Source organism: Diuraphis noxia, unplaced genomic scaffold, assembly GCF_037042655.1.
Source record: "Diuraphis noxia isolate RWA-SAM2 unplaced genomic scaffold, SU_Dnox_SAM2 contig0001, whole genome shotgun sequence".
Classification (NCBI taxonomy): Eukaryota; Metazoa; Arthropoda; class Insecta; order Hemiptera; family Aphididae; genus Diuraphis; species Diuraphis noxia.
In genome coordinates this window covers 38,796,126-38,818,151 of record NW_028301711.1, presented here as the reverse complement: position 1 = coordinate 38,818,151, position 22,026 = coordinate 38,796,126, and the positions used below count along the sequence as shown (strand labels likewise).

Here is a 22,026-nt window from a genome sequence, read left to right as displayed (position 1 = left end):
TTTGTGCGAAGTTTAAAGGAAATTACAGAAATAAAAGCCCTCCAAATTTATAACATAATTTACAGACTACAGTAGGTGTAGTTTTATTTATAAATTGTAATTATTTCTTGATTGTTTTGATACTTTTCAGTAAGTCGTATTAGGTGTAATTATTCGAACTTTAATATTAGGCATTACCCATAATGAGGTTTGAAATTTAAAAACAATGAAATGATGATCAAATAAATTATTATGTATGAGATCACATTATTTTTTACGCGTTAAATTAGAACCTAGTTATGTATTTTTATAATATTAATAGAATGTATAAAACTTTGTAGCATTATAAATTACGAGCAGATTTTCTAAACTAAATATCATATACACGCATGTTGATCAGGGGGGAGATTATATTAGATTATTGTGCAATCTTATTACAGTATTGTCCATATGAAATTTGAAATGCTCAATAAATAACTTTAAATATATTTACTCCCTTTCTTATTTATAATAGTGTCTCATCCATAACACATTACACTCTTTCAAACTATTACAAAATTAATGTATAAGGTTTTTTTTTTTAACAAGACTTTCTACTATAGGTACTATTACTCGTTACTGTCACCATATTATATAGCCTTAAACGTTAAAAAATGTGTGAATATTTTGAAACATTGACATTATAAAACGTTTGTGTAAGTTATATTACATAATTTAAATATTTTACGGCTATTCTATTTGACATTTGTACACACTGCGAATAAATCAATTAAGTTTTATTACGTTATTTACCTATACATTGTACACCCATTTTAATTTGCTGCTCAATTACTTACAAATAATAGTTGTTGATAAAAATAATGTTCATTTATATTTAATTTTACCTTTTTTAGTTAATTGTATATATAGAAGATGTGTTGTGCGATTTTTAAATCATGTTGCTTTGTTGTCTGTTTTTCATTTTAATAATAGTATTTATACCTATGAGAATTTTGTATTTTATTTTATTGTTCCTAAGCCCTGCAACTATTAGCTGATTATATAACAATTTTAATATTCAGTGAATCAAAATGATTACGTTTTGTAATAATAATAATAATAATACAATTATAAATAAAATAAACACAAAAATTGTGAAATATATAATACTACATTTAATAATCGATATACAACGTGCAATTAACATTGATACAACGTTCCTTTTATGTTCGGTTTCTGTTATAAGAATTAGGTTCTAAACAAATAGTATAATTAATTACATTAAAATCATACAATATCAACGATTTAAATTGCAATATAATATACTGAGTTTACTATATTATCATACCTATTTTAACAAAAGATATGTTCAAAATAATTATATTATGTTTACTAACAATCTTTATTAAAATCTAGAATTCAACTTTTTTTTATATTCATTTACATTCTTTACTAGTATTTGTTAAAATAACTATTTCATGGTGGCATCCGAAATACATTGTTTCAAAACAAAAGGTAAATAAAAATTTAAGTGCATACACTTGTGTACTATGACACTATGTGTGTGTGTGTGTGTGTGTGTGTGTGTGTGTGTGTGTGTGTGTGTGTGTGTGTGTGTGTGTGTGTGTGTGTGTGTGTGTGTGTGTGTGTGTGTGTGTGTGTGTGTGTGTGTGTGTGTGTGTGTGTGTGTGTGTGTGTGTGTGTGTGTATTATATAAGTATATATATAAATATATATTATGTACTACACCTGCAGGTGAGTACAATATTAATTATAATTTATGTGAACACTTAATTATTCGATGTTTTAATTTAGCCGTATTATACCTTAATATATAAAGACTAATTTTTACCTAAAATTATATTCCCACGCGATGCACTGCAGCGGGGAAACGATATTGACACGTGTTAAAAAATCTCGAACGATTCGGTGTGCCCGTGTTAGTACATGAACGGTATTAACCCATGTCTTGGTATCATAGGTACCGCGGTTTGCTAATTTGATGAGAATCATTTAGCCGTCGAGGTTTGACTTTGTATAACATTAAAGGCGAGATGTGAACTAGGTATGCTGTCTTCTTACAGAATAATGACAAAGGTCAAAAAGAAATAAAACGAGGATTCGAGGAATACGCAATAATAATATATTATATGCACCCGTGGTATGTGGTAACCGTCAAGTATACGTATTACGTATACAAATACCGTGTGTTTAAGACTGTCAAAGGAAAACTGAAGAGAAAACGACGACAACAATGATAATAATAATATTACCTATTATACTCGAGTCAGTATCATAAAAAAAATAATAATAATATATTGATTCGGTTTCACTCAGTTTCGAACCTCAAATATTCTGATCAATTTTTTTTTCCAGCAACGTATACATTTTACGATTTTCGTGACACCAACATGAGCTGCTCAGAGCTTGTAAATTATTATAATATGATGTTTTATACACACAGACGACATGCCTGCGATGTAGGTATTATGCGATATTAATATCATTATAACATAATATAGTGACTTGCACCGAAAAAAAAATGGTACGAGGTCTACAGGTATGATGCCTGTACGATTTTTCATGCTCATTTACAATCTCACACCGGTGGCGATGTTGCTTATTGTTGTAATCGTGTCTAACAACGTGGAGGGGGAAGGCGATTGAATTATTTCTATACAACTCTTGATTAAAAGGGTTTCCCCTCCGAACAACAGTGACCCACGCATAAGACGTAATCAACTAATTGTGAATTGTTTGAAGTAATAATCATATCTTATTATTTTATGAACAGTAATAAGTTATAGTTATTACTAATAACATTAATTTATCTCTTATTTTTGCTTAATGCTATAGTTTTATCAGCATTTTTATTTAGTTATTAGTTTTATTAGCAGATATTATAATTATAAATTCATAAAAAAAACATACCAAGGTCTATTCCACAAGACACCGCCCATCACTCTCCTCAGATGATTGCCATGGACCATGACTTTCTGTCACGCGCTTCTATCGAGACCCTCTCATTCTGATAAATGTATGTAATTGCACAGCCCATACGTGAAATACGAGGTAACATAAACTATAATAAATTATAAATGTAGACAAATTTCATAAAATCTATAATGTATAGGAGACAATTAATATTGGGCTTGGGAAAACGATGTTGTATTCAGTTTACCTGAATGTTGTCTTTTTATTGAGTGATGCGAATTAATTTTCAGTATGGTATTTATCACGCTTTACCACTCAAACCATCGGGCAGTCATAATATTATTATAAATACGTGTCACCAACAACTGCAATAACGGGCCTCTATCACTGGCTCATAAATGGTGACGATATATATAATATATATATAGTGAAACATGCAGTTTTCTATTATAATAAACTGCACGAATCGAGTATGCTTGTACATAGTAGGTCACACAAGTCCGATACTACTATTATTATTTCCGCGAAAAATTAATATTAAAGTTTGTTGTTGGCAGTGTTGGCACGTCATTATTAAGCCTTTTACAAAAAAATCTGGTTGGTCTTTTGCGCATCGCGTTATGTCCGCATAATAAGCGTGCGCACGGGAGGTAATTGGGCCTCTGGCTTTTTCCTTAATAAATGCATAGATATCTGATATCTTTACTATACTAGATTATTTTTATATTTTTATATTGAATTAAGTAAATAGATAATTATTATAATTTACAATTTAATATTTAACTATACTATAGTATAGTCATTACTTCATTAGTACAAAAATCTTCTTGGTAATTGGTTTAGACCTTTTGAATGTGTGGACCCCCTGCGGACAAAGTCTGAGCACGCCTATGTTGCGATGTCTTAACAGTAATGACTAATGAGTATAAGTTAAGTACTGTGTTATAAATGCGAATGATACACCGAAAATATAATACGAGTATCGGTGTCCCAGATTTAAAATTTAAAAATATTTATATTTTAGTACATTAAATTAATTTTTTTTTCATTTAGAAATACACAATATCTGTATTGTATAGCATAATATGTGATTAAAATTAGAATGCAAATTTTGAATAAGAACTGATTAGTGACACGTCACCGAAATTTAAAATTCAAAATATGTCGTATTATTTTTTTTCTGATTACCCATATAACAGATTAAACCAATCCAGGATAATTAGAAAATTAAACAATATTATTTTAATAGTTTTAATATAAAAGTTTATAATTTTGAAGTATTTTTGTGAATGTACTAATAATGTCCAATTAACAAATATCGATAAACTTATTTAATCACATTTTTTTTTATTGATAAAAAAAAAATAAAAAATAAAATGGATAGTAAAATACCTGTTCTTGGTTGTATTATATTAAAATGTGAGCTATTAAGTAGTGCTTGTCAGTTAATGCGGTTCCGCAAGTTTGACAAATGGGGGGGGGATCTTTTCTGGTCACCAGAAAACTGTGGACGATCTGTTAAGAACAATATTCTGTCTAAAAGCTAATAATAATAATAATAAATAAAAATAAAAACAGTATCTGCTTTGCAGTTGAGCTTTGGTTTTATCCAATGGTAAATATCTTTTTTAATCTCGTTTGATCTTAGTGTTTTGTATGTTCTAAATTCTTTGCCATTTATTATTTGTACACTTATCTTTATATAATTTATCGTTTATGAATCTTTTCTAGTGATATGACATTTGGCTTATTTAAAAAGGTGTCATTATTGTAAATGGATAATGAAGATTGTTCGTCGAATATTTCATTCCCTGAGTGTCTAGGTATCCACATAATGATGTTTCTCCTTTTGAAAACAATACCCAAATGCAAATGGTTTATGAAAAAGGTCATTCAAAACAATAGCGATGCGCAAACTTCCTTCGTCTTAATAATGTATGTAAATTAGTGGTTAAAGATATAATTATATCTTTAACAATATTGTGCTATAAAAACGGGTTTTCAACAGTAATCTATAAGCAACATAATATGTGCCATTATTAAATTGATAAATATTTAATTTGATAGATTACTGTCAAAAACAGTATTTACGTAAAATGATGAGTCACGTTCTTACAGTCTATGAGTCACACACATAATATAGGACTATTGATTATACAAGACTTTAGGGACATGCTGCATATAGTGAACAGTGAACACTTTTACAAATAATTCAGATTATTTTGTGGGTAAGCTTAAAGAATCATAAAATATAATCCCTGATCAAAATTAATGACAACAGTTTGATCTGGGAAAATAATTTTTTATTAAATCTTGATTATTAATAAAGGTTATGCATAAGTGCTTGGCCGCGTCTATTTATTAGGGGAAAAACTAAGGGAATATGTAATCACCGCTATACGGGACTTATGTGTTATATGATCATTAATTTGAGTACCAGTTGGATATGTGTTTTAGGACTATCAATACAAACACGCGTTTTAAATGTGCCATGTCAATATAACAACAACGCAAAAAGAAAAATGAAAAGCATGATTTTTTGCTAAAACATACTTTAACAGGAAAAACTCTTGCGTCTTATAGATTGGTCCGACTTCAATAACTTTTTTTTAAGTTGAAAATATGATGTCCCATTCTTAATTCCTACGCACACTACCAATTATGGCAGAAATAATCCTATTGATCGCATGATGCGGCTGGTCAATGAGAGTACCATTTACCATAATATATTTTAATATTGAAAATGTTCTACTTTACTATTACTATATTTTTATATTATTATCATTATTAGTATTATTGAATGATTATCATGTTTAAACTTTTGTACGGTATCTTAATTTTTATTGTTTTGTGTTCAATTTTTGTAAAGGGCTTTGCCCGTAAATATATATAAATAAATAATGTGCCTTTAAATTATAACTAGAATAACTTTCAATGTTTTACATTTGCAATTGTTCCCGCAACTTTTCACTTTTTTTGTAAATTAAAGAGAAAGATAGGGTATAGGTATATTGGAAATTTTGAAATACGATTCTCGGTTAAGTTGCTAACAAAAAAAAATTAAAATAATATAAAAAAAAACATTATTGTTTGAATACGCGCATTGGATTTTTACGATATTTCAATTTAAAAACAGAATGTAATCATTTTTAAATTCCAATATTTTATATACGTCTTATAAATTGTAAGAAAATGTAATCATCGTAAAAATGCCATCTTATACATAAATAACGTAACGTACTTTTTGAAGTTTCTTGATATAATATAATGTACCTATATATGACGGTACTGTTTGGGGTAAGGGTGAGGCTCAGAGAGATGCTTAGCCCCCTCCAAAAATTTAAATCATAGTTATTTTATTTTTTTGTTAGGTACCTACTAATTATTATACTTGGCTCATTTCTGAATTCTGTCACTTCCTTTTAAATACAAATTTAATGTATCAACTTCCTATAATCACGTAAAAGAGTATGTGCTAACGTTTTATCACGGTATCCTAACTTCATGTTTTTATAATATCTCTGACCAATAAAAATGTATGATAAATATTCAAATTCAATTCATTATTTCGTTGAACGTCCCATTATACTATATAGTAAGCGAGATTTGCAGCGTACATTACCCAAAATTATTAACATTCGATCTAAACATTATTTATTATATTTTACCTCCGTTCATAAAAATTATATTACAATTGTATAGGTATTTACATAAAAATATAATGCCAGAAATGTATAATAAAATAAGCGATATCAAATGAATAGGTAGATACTCGTTATTACTCATATACGGTTACATATATACATATATTGTATGATATTATCGGTCACGCGGCTGCGTCAATCGTCCTATACGTTCTTCTTGACTTTTATATATATTAGGTACCTATATATATATATGTTTTTTTTTTTGTTCTTCATTAACTGTCAAACAGAATATATAAAATAGGCACACCGACAACAGCTGTACTACACAGTATAATACATGCCTGCACACGCACACACGCACTTATATATATTATATATACCTATGTGTATAAAATATTTATACACACATATAGGTTCCTCCCGTCCGATCCAAAAGCTAATTTAACGTGTCGGCGGAATGTGTCTTTTATATTATATTATACTCTACTATAGGCATATTATATATTATATATATATATATATATATATATTTGTATAGATATATCGCTGGGTAATGGGCCGCCCGAAAACCAGCGGGTCGCCGCTGGGTTATGCGCCGCCGCCGCAGTGTTCGGTAGGTATATTTCACACACACGCGGGTATATGATACGCGGGGTAATGTATAGTGTGTACCTCGGTAATATTAGCAGCGTTTTTAATTGCGTTTTTTAACCCACTGCGCGGTCGCTCGTATCATATATACCCATATAGGTGTATATATATATATATATATATATAGTTTTGCATTCCGAGAAAACGTACCTATACAATATAAATAGGTATTCGTATATATTACGCGTAATATTTTTAATACGTTATTGTTATTGTATAATGCGTCGTATGTGTTCGTTTATTGTTAGTTACGACAAGCAAAAAAAAAAAAAAAAAAAAAAAATATCAAAACAAAACGGAACGACGAAATAAACCTCCCGAAACGAATGCGCGGTCGCACGAGCGTGTGACAAAAGGAAATTTGTGATATGAATGCGAACGAGAAATGCCGACTACGCCACGTTGTATAGTGACGCAAGTTTATAATATATACACAATAAAATAATATGATATATAGGTGTAAGGTACACATACGGTAGCCGGTTTGTTATTGTGCGATATTATCAAGTCGAATAATCGTATTAGGCAACGTGTCGCAGATCCTGAAATACGCGGTTAGCGTAGTAGTGCGCATGGAACCTATAAACCTAACCTTTAACCTATACAACAGTCATTCGATAATTCTAAATTCAAGGGGCCGAGCTAAAAATTCGATTTATAGAGGTTATCGATTTAACGAGTGTTCGAATAATCAGGGGAAAATAAATTAATTCGAATTATAGAGCGGTGAAAAAATGTATGTTATTTTTCAACTGCCGCGATCAATTTTTTTTTTTGACGGCGATCGACAAACACTTATACTTTATACGAAACCAATATTCCGACTGACTAAGTTTTATTCGATTTCAACAACTGTTTACCCGCAGGTTTATTTTGGTAAAAATGGTACGATTAAAGTCTAGATTAGGTAGGCGGGTAAAGTACGAATAGTACGATAATATATTTTAATCGCTGTCGTTATTGGTTTCATTACGAATACGTCCAATAGATTGTACATCATCTTTCTACTTAATATATGAACATTGAAGTACATTAGTTCATTATTTTTAAGGAAATTCAAATATTGTAGAGGTTCTGGAAAAAAATATTCGAAGTGTCCCACCAACAGATATTTCGAATTATCGAGGGGTCAGGAATACATGTATTTTCTTCTAATCATAGAGGTTTTCTCAGGGGAATAGGCGTTTAGTTCGACTTATGGAGTTTTTCGAATTATCGAGTGACTACTGTACGTACCTACTTAGAGAGGTCGAAATAATACACCAAAGAGTATGTGTTTTTGTTTTTCCATTTTCTTCTGAAAACGTTTTTATTGATTAGCAGTGTTTGTATTATTATTATCACCATTATATTATGTATACTTGTAAAAAAGACCTATAGCCTTAACCCCTATTATCGCCACTACCACCGAAGTCCCGAAAATTTATCTCGATGATATCCAAAACTTAGGTATAGTTTTACTATTTACTATAATAATTTTCTCTTGCGTGATGCAACACGTAATATGTAATAATATATTATAAGCGACGTACTCCGACTATACTCCGAGAGAGCGAAATAATACACAAAAGTGCGTTTTTATTATTTTATTGAGATCTATTTTAATTTACGGTCTATATATAGGTATTATTACCTATCTGTATAATATCTGCGAGTATGGGGTAGGTGCCTACATAATCCAACCCCTAACACACTACCCCCAACAATTGGCCCAAATGTACGAACAATAGAATAATATGATGTAATAATCTTTTTCTGCAGCGCGTTATATATAATATTATTAAGTATATAATTTTACGCGGTCGTGTCTTTTATCCATCGCCACCACCGCCGCGTTTCGGTCTAGCGGAAAAACACAATGATACGAAAGTGGAAAAAAACAGATCCCTCGTTTATTTTTTAATGGTTAACGAAACGGAGGTCGAGGCGTGTAGATAAAAATTATATGTAAGCTGACATGGATGACGCGATGACTTCTGGATCCGCGATGACGGGATTTAATTATTTGTTTCGTCGTGCCGTCTTCGGGCAGGGTCTCAGCAGGGGCGAGACGTCTCATGTGACTGACATCAGTCAACGAACAATTTTTATCGAAATTAAATAATATTATGTATTCCTGTAAAGCGATGATATGATAATAACGAAAGGATGCTAAATGGAGTTAATTCGTGAGTACATTTTTTTACTCAGTTGTACTTTAAAAAAACATTTCACTATGCGTTTTCACTGTAGTGAGTAATGAAGTTTATTTGCTAGTTATTAGTTACTTTCTGTATAGATAAGATTATCTTATTGTTTTAATTTGTAAGTAATCTGCTAAGCAGTTTGTACTATAATTGTCTAGACCGGGTTTGTAGTTTATACCCACTGCAGTAATTATTTAATTTAGTTATCTATAATAGTATATACTCAGTTGTGCCATAGAATGGTTGCGAAACTGATGTAAATATTATATTATTATCTATTTTTTTTTTATCGATATTTACCTACATTTTTTTTTTTTTGTATTATAAATGCGTCGGTTCTGCTTAACGTCCGTATCTACTTTACGTTGTTAATGCTTTGATGCTTAACTTAAATGATTTTTCTCATAATATACATTTTTGATACATTTACTTATGAAATACCTATAAATAGTCGTTACGATTAGGTACTGATTTTTTGTAGTATTGAAATCAATTTAAATATTTTATAATCAAAAATTTGGTTTTATAGTAGGGGATATAATAAGCATTATTTACTGAATTTTATTTTTTATTTATTTTCTAATATTGTTGACTTGTGAAATTATAATTACTAAATATATGTATTGTACATGGTGATGGTGGATAATGGTATCATTATTTATTTTTACAAACTTTATTTATTGCAATTTAAAATGTGGCAATATTGTTATCCATTTTTTATTGATTGAAAACAGGTTGAGGCCATTGATGGGATAAAATAAATTGACAGATTTTTGTAGTCTATATGCATAAAAGTATATATTGTTAAATTCGTTGATTAAATTGTCAACGAACTCGGAAAAGTGAAAAAAATAAAAACTGATTCTGTTGTTATAACTATTTTTTATTAAAATCATCGTTACCTATATAATATATTGAAGACATAAATTATATTTTTTAATCCAATTACTCGAACGAGAACTGCTCAAAAAAATTAGTCTTATATATAGATAATTAACTGTACAACATTTTTAATTTTACAAAACACAGATGATTATACTTTGTTTTCAATGGTTGCTTATGTAAGAATTATATTGTTGCTCGTATTCACACTTAATTTTCTGTTCTGTATTTGTGATTGATATCTACGATGATATAATATCTATATCTAATATGTACCTGAACTTGTGCGGCTACATACTTACAGTACTAACTACTATTATAATAGTGACTAATAACATGTGCATGGCATTTGGCGTCATAGAAGAGTGATTTACCGATTTTTCGTTGGTTTTCTGCTATAACTTTACGCGCCACTAAACATCATCATGAAATGTCTGTTGTCTTCTACTATTACCATACCAATATAATTTACTTATAATACAATATGGGATATACCTATTTTCATAATGCCTATAAGCAAGTTCAATACGTACTGATGAATATAAGCTGACACGACGACAGAAACACGTTCAAACAACGCGTGATTAATAGTTTTGGTTTCTATATAAATATTGTGCATTTGTGAGTGTATTACTTCTCACAAGTTGACATAATATTGCCTGTACTGCATTATCGATTGTCAGAGGTTTCAAATTGATAAAGTAAAAAGAAATAAAAAGAGCACTCGCATACCCCATGTAAGTACTGGTTACTAAGTCACAACACTTTTCCCACGAAAGTTTGTTGAATGATCACTGACAGAGAACAGAAGCTACGCCACATCATAATAATATTATATTATAACATACGATTGGAATTGTTATAAGTCGAAAAACGAATAACAATACTACTTTTCATTTATGATCATAACTGTATAATATTATGTATATAGATGTACGATGTACCCAATATAAAATGATACTTATAAGTTGTAAAGTTATAAACTATACACGCGTGTGATAAATAATTACTGTATAATGTGTAATCAAACTTTATATACTTTATATTATGATCCATATGCGTAATCTGGGGGGGGGCAAGAGCGGGCGACTGCCCCTCCAGATATTTTATTGAGGGGGCAATAGTATCGTTTTGCCCCCCTTTAAAAGTTATAACTTATAATTCAATTTCTATTTTATCATAGCAAAATTAAACAGCATAATGGATTGTTTAATAATTAATAATAATAGATTTATCGTTTTGACTTTTTGAGTGCCTAAGATTATTATTTATTAATATAGTATCATTATAAACCGAGGGCCTTCATATCGTAATACAAGGAATTGCAGATAGATGACAGTGATGGCATGGCGGATTATTAGTTATTACCACAATGCGAACTAAGATTAGATATGTATATGCATTTTTAGTTTTACTACTGCTTCCCCCCCAGGATTGACTCCAAGTTACGCCACTGTTATGATCGTCACCGGTGTAATTGAGAGATAAAATACGAATAAAACAGCTGATATTATGAACGTTGAACCCACAAACAATAATAATAGACAATTCGTTATCACAATATCGTTACTATCTGTCAGTGTCAATGTCGGGAAAAGCAATTTATATAGAATTTACGATTATATTTAAAATTTCATGTTTACCTGGTGATATTATATGTGTGTGCGAGTCAATATATGTATATAGGTGTGTTCCCACAGTGTCCCTTCTAATTTTACCAATTTAAAACGGTGGGATAATTTATAAATGTCATAGGTAATCTATAAACTCCACCTCCTTAAATTGGTAAATGATCTTAGAAAGCGCTTTATACGAGCCGCTTTAAGTACTTATATTCGTCATAACTCCCGCGGCGCAGAGGCGCCTGCACATGGTCCAGGCGGGGTGTCTGCGAAGAACCGAAAATCCTTTTGTTTTTCGTATTACGCCCTTAGGTGGTTAGGCCTAACGAAAACACGTTCAGTCAATATTATTTAGAACGGTCAACTTAATAAATAATTCCGAATGGTTACTTTTTTTCTATAGTTTAAGAAACGTTGATAGGTAACACATTGGTTACCCACATGAACATTCAACATTACAATGCTCAATGCATATAAATATATGATTAAGGTACAACAAGTAATTACATTTTAACAGTAACATTACATGGTATGTCTATCAGTATGTACAGGTTCTGTAATTAAAATAAAATTTAATTCAATTCTAAGATGCAGCTGAATTTATATTGGTAGATGTATACAGTGTTATATATTTTAGATTTCCAGAAGAGCGTTGAATTGATTTTACAATGATGTGTGTGTGTTTTTTTTTTTTTGTGAGGACCTGTGTTGTATTCATACACGAAATAATGCTTGGATTTTTAATTTCAGTGAATCTAGTTGTTAATTAAGTCTAAAACAGGTCTAATCGGAAAATTTGAGAAAACTGGGTCTTATATGCAAAACCAGTTTTTGACAAAGTAGATTTAATTTTTATAATCATAGATATTTTAAAATTTTACCGAATGTATAAATCACTATTTTCTTTACACCATTAAATTTTGACTCTTTTTGAGCTGTTTATAAGAAATAGATAATTTCAATCTTTATTAGTTTTTTTTTTTATAAATGTAAATAAAAAATTTTCGTTTGATCAAACGTTAGTTTAACTGTTTTAAGACTAAGTTAAAAAATATTAAGGATACATAAACACGATTTTTGTTTTATAAGCATTTAAAGTTAACATTTGACAAAATTCATCAAAATCTTAAAAGTTAATTTAGCTACAAGTTTATAAATTTTTCAGTACTAAGAGTTGAAATTTAAAACAAGGAATCTCATAAGTAGTTACACTGTCATCAAAATCTCTCTAAAAAAAAAATACAAAAATACAGCTTTTTGTATTGCCATTTTAAGTTCAAATTTTGACGAAATTAAATATTTAAATAAATAGAACTTAGTTATTTTGTAGTAATTTAAATTTAAAATTATAATATGGGCTGCCTAACAAACCATATCCGTTCAGAATTGTTTTTCGTGTATAATGATAGCATATCATTGGATTAAAATTAATATCATTGATTACGCGAAAATCCACTTATAATCTTCTGTAAAGCAGAGCAGTATTTAACTTTTTTCGGGAAGTCGATTTGTTCTTTTTGCCCAAATTAAATGACCATACGGCACACAGGTAAAATTATAAAAAGAGGGTAGTGGTCAAACTGCACTCGGGTTAAACAAAAGGATGTTGAACAAAAAAGTTCAAAAATAAAGTTGATATAAATGTTTGTAAAATACTAACTTCCATTTTCGCTTAAAATGCAATCATTCGTATGAAAACTATTTTTTTTATATAATATTTAATTACTATTACTATTTTATGAAATCATTTTTTGCAAATAAATAATTGCACAATTGTTATATTAATAGTTATATGTTTATTATATTGACATTTTATTTTATCATATACCTAAGTATATAATCTTTTATTATTTTATTATTTTTAATCAGGCTAATGATTGAAATCATTGTTAATCTTAATCCTTTAAGTGGGAGGGGAAATAAGTTGAAGCTTTTTGAACTCGAATGCGATTGGAAAATGACCTGCTTTTAACCCAAGTGCAATGCAATCATTACCTATATTTTACCCGAGTGTTGTTCGATCATTAAATTATTTTATATCTTAACCCAAGTGCAATTCGACTTCCCCCTTTTTTTTAACTTAAAAGTGACTATTATTGATAATAATATGGCCCCTCTAACAAAACTTTTATTGTTACACATGTTAGTAGAATAATGTTAGTGGTGTGTTATGTACTTAAAACTACTTATACAAGATTTTTTTGAAATTCGGATTTTATACAATTATGCATAAGTTAAAACTCATGGTATTCATAAAATTCATGATACTAAGTAGGTACCTAATTTATTGTTAAAACGGTAAAATTAAGTGAAAACAAGTGGGTTGACGAGTACCCGTGTACTTGCGAGATCGTAAAAAACGCTTTGTCTGTGTATGGTACCGCGATGGACGATGGTCCACCTAATATTGTATTTATTATAGAATTTTAAAGCAGTAGAAGGATTAGGAAGGCCGAAGGACCTTTATTTATTTATTCATTAGTGTCCGTTGATTTTATTATGCATATAAATATAGTATAGTATAATATAATATAATAACTATAGTTAAGTATAATATCATAAAATCAATGGTTATATTAAAACGAGAGTTTATCAGATTTCACGATCTAAGTCCAACATCTATGTTGCCCGGATTTATTGAGCTAATATATTTATGCATAATATGTGTTATCTTTAACATTATATTATATACTATTTTTACTAAATTTTGCGTATAAAGTATGTGTTTGACTTTCATGTTTAATATTTTCAATGAGTTTCTGGACGAGTAAAAAATCGTATTTCTACCTTAACGTAGCTGTACAATTATAGTATTATTAGATTTCGTTTGAAAGTGGACGTGCATTGGATATAAATATATAAAGACGAACAAATTTAATTTTAAAATATCATTTTATCTTATAATAATATAATAGTATGAATTCATCGCGTATATAGGTACTCGTAATATATTTTACGTATATTTTTTTCATTTCGAAAACATCAATTGAACTGTCGAATAATCCATGACCTATAGAGTATGTGTGTGTGCAATGCGTATTATATGATAAAATATATAAAAACACAAAATACTTTGAACAAATGGCATCCCCACCAATCCGTGCCATTCGATCTTCAAAGGACTGAAAATCGTTGAAGCAGACAATATTGTACGGTCGTGCATGTCTTTTGTGTGTAAACAGAACAATTTGACAAACACTTCCACCACATTTTTTCGTTTAAATGACGAATTTATGAAAACTCTGGTATTTTAATTCTTTAAGTATTAGTAAGGAACATATTTTTAAATAGGTACTTAATTGTTTTATACTAGGTATTCAGTTCCCGGTAGCGATGCAAACATATATTTTTCCTAATTAGGACCACACCTTTTATAATAGAATGATTGATTACGAAGTTATTAAGCTTCAAGTATAAGTACTTAAGGATGATACTCTGTAATAGGCTGCGATAATAGGCTTAATAACAAATTATATTGGGGCTAATGATAATAATTTGAACATTATAGTAATTAATATATATAATATTAATTTTGCACTTAAAATTTTAATTACCTATAATAAAATTGTACAAGTATAATATGTATTAAATGTCAAAACTCAAAGTATTACATTTATTATAAAATATATGTACAACACCATTATTAAAAGGACGTATCACAAAATGTATATGCAGAAAAATTCCTTTAAAACATGTTTGTGAGTTCTGAGAATATGGGTCAGTATAGTGGTTTTATTATAAAACAACTATGAACTAAATTTTGGAGTACATTCAAATCTGGTTTCAAAAAAGGTCGATTTTTGATATTTTAATTTTAAATCGAAAAAGCAACTGACGAAAAAATTATAAAATGGGTATACTTCAACGTGATATATTTTAAGAAGTTTTATAAATTAAAAAATCGGCTTGATTAATGTACAGTGAATGATGTTGATCGCTGAATATCTCAGATATTACCATCTTATATTTCGATTGAAAATTATCAAAAAAAATCTTATGCTTTACAGATTTACAATAGAAAAACATTTATTTATTTTTTTTAATAATCATTGAGTTAATGGAAAATCTAAGTATCTGTATTTAAAAATGCCCAAAATGATAATTATAATTAATGTATTAGTATTATATATGATAAAAAGAATGGAATGAGTATGATTACCAACCCGAGTATATACGCTATCGCTAGTTAGCTCGAACGTCCTGTATTTTGTACATGTGGAATAACGAGTCCCCGCAACCCCCTCCAAATGATAGTGTGAGTTGATGAGACTCTAAAACCAGGCATTGTACCTTGAAAATGTACATGCATTTAAAATATATACAGGCACATAATACATTTACACGTGGGTGGCGTATACGCCAGGTCATATAATATAAAGGACTTGCAGGACAATCTTTATGGCCATATCCTTAGTCAACGAGATGACATATTGTAGAGCTAACAAGTAAACTCCCTCGCACTATAGTGTATGGTGTTGTAAAATAATTGAGTAAAAGTGTTCGGATAATTTTCTACTCGGTACATATTATTAAATATTTTTACAATCAATTGAGTTTTTAAGATCTAATTCAAATACATATCTATAATAATTGATAATAATGTTTTTTTGCCTTTACTTTGACTTGTATTATAGATTGTTTCATATTTTCATTTTATTACTTACGTAATGATAATATTCCTTGAATCATGAATTCTATTAGTTATATTTTAGGTAGGAACTAATGAGGAATAAACATTTTAAACAAATTATGTTAGTTGATAACTTACTCGTATTTGAAGATAAATAAAATATTAAGTATATACCTATACACTATATTAATTGAATTCGTTGTATTTTAAAAATATTTGTAATACTTTTAAAAAGGTATTTATAATTTATTTATAATATTAAATAGAAATATAGTCTACATTTACTGTACAACAGAACGATAACTATTACTTACTTCCTCTTTTTAAAATTTGAATTTTACCACTTGCGTTTATATATTTCATAAGAAGATAGGGACTTGCATTCGTTAATATATGTGATTTTGTGTTTATGGTCAACTGTATATGTCCAACTGGTAGGTATGACTATATACTCTTCGTATAGCATGCACGACTATTCCAAAAGAGTATTTCAAAATTTTGTTGGAAAGTCGATCATGCGCGTTAATTTTTGAAATCAATCATGTGAGAGGTGAATATTTTCCTCCGAATTCTTCTAGTGTGTTGGCCGAATTATCTTGACAAGAGGGTTCAAATCACTCAACCAAAAAAATCTGCCAAGGCCATCGAACATACCGACGAAAAATGAAAGACTTCAAACATATATAATTATCAGCTATAGCTGTACTGTACATCGTTATTATCTTTTCTACTGAAAAACTCATCAACAACAGCGAGTTTTACAAAAACTACAAATACTTGTTAGATTTAATATACCATATTAGACTTATAATAATAGATAAATGACAAAATGAATCATTTTTAAATTACAGTTACTTGTATTGCTTTTAATAATCGTCTAGGGTCTATGAAGTATTGCTGCCAATATATAGTATTATGCTAGACGAGATGGTTGTATCCACCGAAAATTATTCAATAATATTATGCAAAAATTACGTTTAGAGGAAAAAAGCAAAATAAAGTTTACTTCGAAATTTTCTGAATAATCGAAATAATACAAATCGAATTTTCATGTAAGAATAAATTATCTTCCATCTTTGTACTCCTCGTCAAGAGTTAATAGTTATACTTTGAGTTAAAGCCTTTTACTGAATAGTTTACATAACTCAACCGTAAGGTTATAATATGTTATTATTTACAAAACTTTTTTATAGTATTAGTGTATCTATCCTACAGTGCCAAGATTTTTAAAGTCCTGCGTAATTCATAAAAGCAAGGCCTCCTCCCTGGCAATAAGTGACAACGAAAACATAATGTTGTTACAATGTTATTTTCGCCAACCCATAAATTATTATCATTATTATTTTTTAAACTTTGTGGTTTTACAATTTATTTCACCATTTACATAAATGTTTACAATTAAATTTATGAATTATTATATTTTAACAATTACAATAGAAGCAAAAATGTATATAATATAATACATCTACATAATTTGAAATAAAAGTATTACATAATTTTAAGGAGAAGATATAGGTAGAGAGGATGGGAGTAGATGATTGATAATTGTAGTTAATAAAAGTAATAAAGGGTTAATTGTGGCTTTAAAATCCTCGAGAAATTTGGAGATCAAACTTCCAGACGTAACTATTGGGGGTGAAGTGTTGGCAGTAACATTGGAGTATGAACGTATAGGTTAAAATTATTATTTTATCTGCCTATATTTTAGCCGCACAGCGTATCAAAAAATGCCATGATAACAATAAAACACCAATAAAATTGTTGGGTCGTGTAACTTTGTTTTCCAGGGATAATTATTGGTCTATGGTAATGGGTTTTTATAAAACATTGAGGCTATAGTGATTTTAAGATTTCAGTCAATCTATCAACATAAATCATTTTTAAAAACGATCCAAGTGACAAAAATAGTTAATAGGCACTAGTTCCAATATTACATTTATTTTATATTTTTATAAAACCATTTTTAAGGACTATTATCCTTATTCTTAGTATAAAAATTTCAATAACTAAAAAACTACTCATTCGAATTTTAAATTAAGTATACATCAACATTTTCAAAAACATTACCTACTAAATAATTTACTGTAAAAAGAGGAGGGGGTTCTCATTCGTAAAAGAAAAGTTTGTATCTCCGCAGGACATTATTGAAGAACAGTACAAAAAATAAAATCAAGAATTTGAAAAAACTGTGTAAATAGGTATATTTGAAAATTCTGAAAATCAGAATTTAAATAAATTAATTACTAAAGGAAACAAATTTGGATGAGCTTGCTTGATGAATCGCACTGTATATACACATTATACACACATAATACTATGTATAATGTAGGTGCATTCAAAAATACCATTTCAAATTTTTAAAGTTTACCTTTCAAAAATAATAGACACACATTGCAGGGTTACACAAAAGCGTTGGAACAAATTCCAAACATCTAAATTAGTTTTACCAAAAAAAAAAAAAAAAAACGAAACGAAATCGTTATTACGGCGTGTTAGTATTAACGCTTGCAGTATAAAACACGTAGGAATATATTATATACGTAGGGTATTCAATACACGCGGACAAAATGTTTTTAGACTCGAAACAATTACTCCGGCGGCGGTCCGATACGTATATAGGAAGCACCCGAAGCACGCCTAAACCTCTCCGAATATGACCCTTGAGTGGGTATATTAATATAATCTATGGATTGGAACGGATTGACCGACGCGGGAAAGATCATTAGTTATGTGGTTGTTAATTCGTTGTTCGTACGCAGTCGTTTGTATATAATAATGATAATAATAATAATATTAATAATATTATTATGTTTTGTTTTGTTTTTAATTTAAAATTACCATTGTGGCGCAAGTGGACGGCTGTAAACTTAAAATATATGACGTGTATATGTGTGTTCGTTTCTTATACAGGAACCATTCTACTGGATAAACGAAACGAGTATCTAGTGACTAGTTTATAGGTTTAAATAATAAGCGCCTACTGCATAATATAACGTGTAATTTTCGTGTTTGATTTCGTGTCCGATGTGTAAGAGATATTATAAATATTATTTTTTTTTTTTATCACCATGATAAACGTTTCACAAGTAAGACGAACGCACGCGACCACTATATATATATATATAAATAATATTATAAGCTTTTGATGAAAACCGAATGGTCTATCGTCGAGTTGGGCGTTTTCGTCTTATTAACGTTCGGTCATAATATTATTATGTACGTGTAGCAGATAGACGTCGGTCTACGCTATTATTATTATTTTATACCTGCGCACACATCATCATAATATTATTATTAATATCTATCGCCGCTTTCGTCTTGAACGGTGGCCACAGCCCAACGCTTGGACCACACGTTTACTTTATTATAAGTTAGTCTTTTTTATCTATGCCGTGAATAATAAGTATAAAGATAAATAAACGGTGTAGATTTATCATTAATCATATCCGATTTGTCTATTGTTGATGTGATGAATACTAACCTAGGTAAATTATGTGCATCTATACATCTTACAGTTGTACAATATGCGTACACCCACTGACCCACTAAGGTGTACATACATAAAGTATTATATTACTATTTACTACGATAATACACTATCCCCGGATGATTTCCACTTTAATTTCAATTAGTTATGATCATAATAATTATTTTTATCGGCGGCGGTGTGATTAGCATTGAAATTTTGGAATTAGCTGGATTTTAAAATATCCATAATTGTATAGACTCTCTATGAATACTTCATATAATCTTAATAATACTGTTAAATAATATGTTGAATGGTTTATCTGGAACAAAAATAATAAAAAGTTTAGTTATAGGGTTTCGTGGGCGTGTTTTTTTGAAACCGGGTGTAGGTATTTTCAGCGATCCAGATTTAATTAAAATCACGGTTGCATACGAATATATTATAAACTATTGTGATCATATTATAGCCATTTTGATCGAAATTCGATTGATATTTAATTTATTATAATACAACGATCTCTCAACGATATAGGTGTAGGTACCGTAATGTATAATGGCTGGTGTTTTTGTTATCTGCAGCTGCAGGCCAATAAATAGAATATGTACCAACGTGTAAAGTTCCAAACTATATATGTATAGTGCCGAAAGATCCCTAAACTGAGGTTTTTTTTTACAAGAAAACAATAAACGAGGGGAGGGAATCAATACGAATACATTTATTAATTTATCTACGTGGGAGATTCGGCCTCAGAACTTATAGGTACCTACTCGTATTAGGTCTTAATTTCCAACTTAATTAATTTTATTTTAAAACAAACCAATTAAACTCGATTTACTGATCTGATTTTTAAAAAGCTATCAATATAATATTCTACGTAGTTATCGTTAGTAAATAATATTTTTGATTTTCATTATTTTTTCTTTGTTTTTTAAATATGTAAACACTAAATAAGTAAAATATTTATTGTTTTGCCGTCATAATTATTTAATATACTTTATAGTTTAATTTATAATCTCTCTTGCCTATATGTTTTAATGAATTAAAGTTTTTTGAAATTCCTTACCAACGTGTGGCTATAATAATTGACATTGTGAAAAAATACTTCGACTATTTCAATATTAAGATAAGTGAGATTCTTGAAATGCATAATCATGAACCATCCTTAGAAAATCTAAAAATTATGTTGATTTAATACTTGGAATATACTTATAATGCTGCATGTTTATAATATCAATATCTCTTTAATAACTTTTGTGACATTCATATATTTTAATACCCCTGTTGATTTCTTAAACTCAATCGAATTTTTATATATATATATATATATATATATATATTAATGACCAGAGATATTAATTGTAATTTAAGAAGATTACATTATTTATGTGTTTTTAATAATTTTTAATATAATAGGTACTTTTTGCGTTACTAAGATAAACCTTTACTCGAACTGTTTTTCTCGGCCGTATAAATATGCGATAATACGTGTTGCGTACTCGTGTGAGTTTAATAATACTAATACAAATATGTCCTATTCTCTAAATACTATATAATACAATAATATAATGTTATAATATATATATCTCTTATTAGGTATACAGTATACATATTATATTATACCATAATTTGATATGGCGTGTCTATTATCTGCAGCAGTTGGTCAAATATATACCGTGTGTCCCACAAAACAGGGGCCACTTTACCACTCATTACCATGAAAATATTTTTCAATTCTGTTTGCGGGACATTAAACTAGACTAATGGATCATAAATTTCTATGACTTACAATTTTTTTAACTCATGTATCTTGCGCATGCGCAATAAAACTTACATTTTTTTTAATGGCAACCTGTAATTTGAATATTCGGGTTTATCGATTTTTTTCAAGCCATTTTGATGTATCAACTTGTGTCCTAAACCCAAAATTGACTAAACTATAGAGCTATGGAGAATTTAAAAAATTAAAAAATTAAATTTATTTAATTTTTTTTTCTAACTGTAGTACGTACTTATTTTTTTTTTAAACACCATGCAACAAACAATCAAA

General features: G+C 29.1%; 1 long non-coding RNA gene across 1 annotated transcript in view; it reads left to right on the top strand.

The window, feature by feature from the left end:
• Window positions 1-2,826: 2,826 nt before the first annotated feature.
• LOC149060660 (uncharacterized) overlaps window positions 2,827-22,026 on the top strand; it is a 37,354-nt gene continuing 18,154 nt past the window's right edge. The window contains exon 1 of the long non-coding RNA XR_016189933.1: window positions 2,827-3,030. This is a non-coding gene — a long non-coding RNA (uncharacterized LOC149060660). The remainder of the gene's footprint in view (window positions 3,031-22,026) is intronic.